The following is a 5868-nucleotide window of genomic DNA, read 5'->3' as shown; positions in this document are numbered from 1 at the left end:
CTTTCAAGAAGTTAAACATTTTCTGCAGCCTGAGTCATATAATCATTTACAGTATTTGAGTAATATAGTGAACTATATTAAATTCAACGGGTGCTATTACCAAGAGCGTGACCAGCAAGCAGTGAGTCACAGCACAAAAGAACAATAGCTTTAGTGAAGGAGTTTCACTTGCAGCTCCTGCAATTATTTGTCAGTTGTCCTTGGATGTCTGAGTGTTGAGGGTTCTAGTTAAGAAACAGAAAAATAGGAAAGCAACTAACAATTTTTTTAGAGTGTAGTGTTTACATATATACACATTGTCTTCCTTTATTGTTTGTTTTTATAAACACAAGCTTCACTATCAGAGAATTTTCTAAAAATGAACACAAATTCTGAGAAAACATTCTAATTTGTTGATGGTTATAAATTGAAAAACTGATTAGGCAATGCATAGAAAAATAGGACTACCAAACAAATAATAATAATAATATGAAAAACCTTGGTGTGAATGCAGTAGAAAGAAGAGTGTTTTTAAATATAGGAAAAAAAAGTTTTCTAGAGGAAACAATTACCTCAAAGTGAATCAAACCTGACAATGAGAGAATTAAGAACAATTCAAGAAATGAAAAAAACAAAAGGTAAAATATGAACTATGTCTGATGGGAATGATTAATTTTAGAGAAAATTCACCTCAGATTTGAGATAAAAATTTTACTACATTTTTTTTAATTCTAATTTTATACACAACAAGAGAATGCATTTAAGTTCATACAACACATTTTTTCATGTCTCTGGTTGTTCACAAAGTAGAGTCACAAGATTCGTGTCTTTATACATGTACTGAGGGTAATGATGTCCATCTCATTCCGTCATATTTCCTACTCCCATTCCCCCTTGTTTTTTCTCTCTCTCATTTGCCCTACTTAGAGTTCCTCCATTCCTCCCATGCTCTCCATCAACCCTATTATGGATCAGCATCCACATATCAGAGAAAACATTCATCGTTTGGTTTTTTGGGATTGGCTTATTTCACTTCGCATAATATTCTTCAACTCCATTATTTACCTGCAAATGCCAGTATTTTATTCTCTTTTAATGCTGAGTATATTTTAATGCTGAGACCCATTGTGTATATATACCACCGTTTCTTTATCCATTCATCTACTGAAGGGCATCCAGTTTGGTTCCACAACTTAGCTATTGTGAATTGAACTGCTATAAACATCGCCCTGGCTGCCTCACAATAGTATGCTGTTTTTAAGTTCTTTGAGTGTACATGGAGGAGTGAAATATTTGGGTCAAGTGGTGGTTCCATTCCATGTTTTCCAAGGAATCTCTATACTGCTTTCCATATTGGCTGCACCAACTTGCAGTCCCACCAGTGTGTGCCTTTCTCCCCACATCCTTGCCAACACTTATTGTTGTTTGTATTCTTAATAGCTGCCATTATGACTTAAGTGAGATGAAATTTTAGAGTAGTTTTGATTTGCATTTCTCTAATTGGTAGAGATGTTGAACATTTCTTTCTATATTTGTTGATTGATTGTATATCATCTTCTGAGAAGTGTCTGTTCAATTCCTTGGCCCATTTCCTGATTCGGTTGTTTGTTTTTTTGGTGTTAAGTTTTTTGAGTTCTTTATAATTCTAGAGATTAGTGTTCTATCTGATGTGTGTGTGGTAAAAATTTGCTCCCATTCTGTAGGTTCTTTATTCACCCCATTGATTGTTTTCTTTGCTGAGAAGAATCCATCTCATTTATTGATTCATCTCATTTATTGATTCTTGATTTTATTTCTTGTGCTATAAGAGTCTTATTAAGGAAGTTGGGGCCTAATCTGACATGATGAAGATTCAGAATACTTTTTTTTCTATTAGGCACAATGTCTCTGATTTAATTCCCAGGTCTTTGATCCACTTTGAGTTGAGTTTTGTGCATGGTGAGAGATAGGGGCTTAATTTAACTTTGTTGTATTTGGATTTCCAGTTTTCCCAGCACCATTTGCTGAAGAGGCTATCTTTTCTCTAATATATATTTTTGGCACCTTTGTATAGTATGAGATAACTGTATTTTCGTGGGTTGTCTCTGTGTCCTCTATTCTGTACCATTGGTCTACAAGTCTATTTTGGTGCCAACACCATGCTGTTTTTGTTACTATTGCTCTGTAGTATAGTTTAAGGACAAGGTATAGTGATATCAGCTACTTCACTCTTTTTCCTAAAGATTGTTTTGGCTATTTTGAATCTCTTATTTTTCCAGATGAATTTCATGATTGCTTTTTCTATTTCTATTAGGAATGTCTTTGGGATTTTGATTGGAATTGCATTAAATTCACTGATGTACAGAAATGCCTTTGATTTATGGATGTTGATTATATATCCTGCTACATTGTAATTTTTTGGATCCTCTAGGTATAGAATCATGTCATTGGCAAACAGTGATAGTTTGAGTATGTCTTTTCCTATCTGTATCCCTTTAATTTCTTTCATCTAATTGCTCTGGCTAGAGATTCAAGAACTATGTTAAATAGAAGTGGTGAAAGAGGTCATCCCTGTCTTATTCCAGTTTTTAGAGGGAATGCTTCAATATTTATCCATTTAGAATGATGGTATCCTTCAGCTTAGCATAGGTAGCTTTCACCATGTTGATATATATTTCTGTTATCCCTAGTTTTTCTAGTGTTTTAACACGAAGTGGTGCTGTATTTTTTCAAATGCTTTTTCTGCATCTATTGAGATGATCATTATTCTTACTTTTAAGTCTGTTGATGTGATGAATTACATTTATTGATATCCATATATTTAGCTAACCTTGCATTCCTGAGTAGACTCCCATTTGATCATGGTGGACTACCTTTTTAACATGTTTTTGTATTCAATCTGCCAGAATTTTAATGAGAATTTTTACATCTATGTTCATTAGAATATTGGTCTGAATTTTTTTTCTTTGATGTGTTTTTATCTGGTTTAGAATCAGTGTGATATTGGCCTCATAGAATGAGTTTGGAAATGTTCCCATTTTTCTATTTCATGGAATACTTTGAGGAGTATTGGTATTAGTTGGTCTTTGAAAGTCTTGTAGATCTCAGCTGTGTATCCATTTGGTCCTGGGCTTTGCTTTGTTGGTAGGCTTCTGGCGGCATTTTCTATTTCATTGTTTGAAATTGATCTATTTAACATCTGTATATCATCCCAATTCAGTTTGAGCAAATCATACGACTCCAGAAATTTGTCAATGTCTTTGATATTTTCTATTTTATTGGAGTACATGTTTTCAAAATAATTTCTAAGTATGCTCTGTATTTCTGCCATGTCTGTCATAATATTTTCTTTTTCATCACAGAAGTTAGTAATTTGAGTTTTCTTTCTTCTTCTGTTTGTTAGCATGGCTAATGGTTTATTAATTTTATTTATTTTTTTCAAAGAACCAACTTTTTGCTTTGTCATTTCTTTCAATTGTTTCTTTTGTTTCAATTTCATTGATGTCAGCTCTGATTTTAATTTTTTCCTGTCTCCTACTGCTTTTGGTTTTGGTTTGTTCTTCTTTTTCTAGGGCTTTGAGATGTAATATTATGTCATTTAATTGTTGACTTTTTCTTCTTTTAAGGAATGAAATCCATGCAATGAACTTTCCTCTTACTACTGCCTTTATAGTATCCCAGAGATTTTGATATGTTGCATCAGTGTTCTCATTTACCTCTAAGAATATTTTAATCTCCTCTTTGATGTCTTCAGCAACCCATTGTTCATTCAATAGCATATTATTTAGTCTCCAGGTGTTGTAGTTGCTTCTTTTTTTATTCATTCCATTATGATCTGATATAGAATGTAGGGTAGTATCTCTACTTTTTTGTATGTGCTAAGAGTTGCTTTGTGGCATAATATATGGTCTATTTTAGAGAAAGATCCACATGCTGCTGAGAAGTAAGTTTATTCTTTAGTTGATGGATGAAATATTCTATATATGTCTGTTAAGTCTAAGTTATTGATTATATTATTGAGTTCTATAGTTTCTTTGTTCAGTTTTTGTTTGGAAGATTTATCCAGTGGTTAAAGATGTGTGTTAAATTCACCCAGAATTATTATGTTGTGGTCAGTTTGACTCTTGAACTTGAGAAGACTTTGATGAATGTAGATACTTCATTGTTTAGGGCATATATATTTATAAATGTTATATCTTGTTGATATATGTTTCCCTTAAGCAGTATGAAATAACCTTTTTTATCTGTTTTGATTAACTTTGGCTTGAAGTCTACTTTATTTGTTATGAGGATGGAAACCCCTGCCTGTTCCTGCAGTACATGTGAGTGGTATTTTTTTTTTTCCCAACCTTTCACCTTTAGTCTGTGAATGTCTTTTCCTTTGAGATGAGTCTCTTGGAGGCAGCATATTATTGGGTCTATGTTTTTTGTGTGGTGAGTTTAGGTCATTAACTGTCAGGATTATTATTGAGACATAATTTGTATTCCCAGTAATATTTTTTGATTCTTTGTATTTACATTAATTTGGTTCCTCTTTTGATTGTTTTTTTCCTTTAGTCTGATACCTCGCTTTGTTGATTTTCATTTCCTCCTCATGGAATGTTTTACCAAGTATTTTCTATAGTATAGGCTTTCTAATTATAAATTTGTTTACCTTTTGTTTATTATGGAAAGTTTTTATTTTATTATCAAATCTAAAGCTTATTTTTTTATATATATAAGATTCTTGGTTAGCATCCAGTTTCTTTCTGAGCTTGGTATATGTTGTTCCTGGATCTTCTAGCTCTCAGGGTCTGGGTTGAAATATCTACAGAGATCCTAATTGGTTCCCCTATATGTAATTTGACTCCTTTCCCTTGTGGCTTTCAAAATTGTACCTTCTGTATGCTAAGCATTTTCATTATAATGTTTTTTGTTGTAGACCTTTTGTAATTTTGTACATTTGGTGTCCTGTAAAGTTCTTATATTTGATTTTCAATTTCATTCTTTAATTTTGGTAAATTTTCTGGTATTATTTCATTGAAGAGATTGTGTATTCCTTTGGTTTGAATCTCTGTGCCTTCCTCTATTCCAATAAATGTTAGATTTTATCTTTTTATGTTATCCAGAATTCTTGAATGTTCTGTTCATGGTTTTTACCATCTTCACTGTGTGGTCAACCTTATTTTTAAGATTGTATATTTTGTCTTCATTATTTGATATTCTGTCTTCTAAGTGATCTAGTCTCTTCATGATGCTTTCTATTGAGTTTTGTATTTCATTTTTCTTCACTTCAAGGATTTCTTTTTCTTTTTTTTTTTTTTTTTGCCTTCAGAATCTCTATCTCTTTCTTGAAGTAGTCTTTTGCTATCTATATTTACTCCCTTTTCTCTTTATTGGTGTAATCAATAGTTGCCTATATTTTCTATCTTATCTCTTTGTTGGAAGGATCATTTTTTGCCTATATTTGCTTACTATGTCATTCATTAGTTCATAGATAATCCTAATTATCTACATTCTGAACTCCTTCTCTGACATTTCATCAACTGTCCTATACGAGGATTCTGTTATTGTAGTTTCTTGTTTTGTTTGAGGCACTTTCCTATCTTGTTTTTTATGTTGTCTATGTGTCTTCTTTTCTTGTAGTGTAGATCTGAGGTATTACAGTTTTTTCCCTATAATCTTATAGCATCCCTGCAGATTACCTATACCTCACCTTGGTTTTGGGCTTCTAGACCCCAGGCAGTGTCCCAAGATAAATGGTACTTCAACTAAAGGTGGTAGTGGCAATAGTGGAGATAACTTAAATTAGCAGTGGGGGTGTCCCAAGATAGATGCAACCATTTTCAGAGATGGGGCTGAAAAGGTGAGCTTTCTATTTGAAAATGCAGTGGCTTCCAGGCACTATCTGTTGTCCCAAGGTGGAGGTTA

The sequence above is a fragment of the Marmota monax genome, unplaced genomic scaffold, assembly GCF_021218885.2.
Source record: "Marmota monax isolate L192 unplaced genomic scaffold, Marmota_monax_Labrador192_F-V1.1 WCK01_AAM20220418_F8-fsc00049, whole genome shotgun sequence".
Taxonomy (NCBI): domain Eukaryota; kingdom Metazoa; phylum Chordata; class Mammalia; order Rodentia; family Sciuridae; genus Marmota; species Marmota monax.
Note: the sequence above shows the minus strand (reverse complement) of the source record.